The sequence below is a fragment of the Charadrius vociferus genome, unplaced genomic scaffold (assembly GCF_000708025.1).
Source record: "Charadrius vociferus isolate BGI_N301 unplaced genomic scaffold, ASM70802v2 scaffold115, whole genome shotgun sequence".
Classification (NCBI taxonomy): Eukaryota; Metazoa; Chordata; class Aves; order Charadriiformes; family Charadriidae; genus Charadrius; species Charadrius vociferus.
Window position 1 is genome coordinate 1,721,640 of NW_009648636.1, and position 912 is coordinate 1,722,551.

General features: G+C 52.9%; 1 protein-coding gene across 1 annotated transcript in view; it reads right to left on the reverse strand.

Annotated features, from left to right (window-relative positions):
* Positions 1-912, reverse strand: part of CCND1 (cyclin D1) — a 15,121-nt gene that overhangs the window by 13,010 nt on the left and 1,199 nt on the right. The window lies entirely within an intron of this gene.

The window sequence follows — 912 nt, forward strand, 5'->3', positions numbered from 1 at the left end:
GCAGGGCAAGGTTGAAGGAAACGAGGGGGAAAATGCAGTTGGGGGAAACGGATAAATAGAGGAAAAACAGAGGCATCAAAGAAAATGAAAGAGAAAGTCACGAGTGACAAAGTGGGGAGAAATGTGGCGTTAGAAATCCGCAGGCGATTCATGGTAAAAAGTGGTGGTGGAGGGGGGGGAACCGAAGAGAAGGTCTGTCCCCATCTTTCTAGCTTTCAGCAGAAATTTTAATAAAAAGGAAGAAAAAGGAAAGGGGAGGAAAATGCGAACCCCCGGGCCTGGGAACGGGGTGCAGAGCCGAGCAATGGCCCCGATTTATTTATTTCGCTTTTATTTTTTCATCTAATTTGCCGTTGTGCTGCCGATTCCCCTCTCTGGTCGAGACACAAAGGTGGCGTCCAGCCTCATTTCCCCAGACGTCATCTTTTCAAAAAATATTTAAAAATATTTAAAAAATTATTCGAGCTCGGAAAAAAGGCTGAAAATGATGCGGCGGGGGTCCTTTACCGAACCCCGTACCCGTGGTCCTGCTGGGGGGCTCCGGGGTGGCCCCCCGAAGTGAAATTCACCGCCTCCCTCTCTCGCCCTGCAGCACAGCCGGGCGCGACATTTCCCAGAGCAAGGCAGGGCGCTGCGCTTTCAAAAATTAATTAAAAATACATCGCGGGCCCCCAGGGCTTCCGAAAAGGCATGAAAATGTAGCTCAGCTCCTGGGGCTCCCGCTGGGAACCCCCCCAGACGTGTCCCGCCAAGGGACGAGGCCCTTTCCAACTCGCTTTTCCCAGGCGACCTTGCAGATCGCCGCCGCAGCACAAGCATGCCTTTGAGGGGTGACCACAGCTCCAGCCTCTCTTCGCGCTGAACAAAGAAACTTTCACCCTGCAACTCCCCCAAGAAATGCCGGAGCCCCTC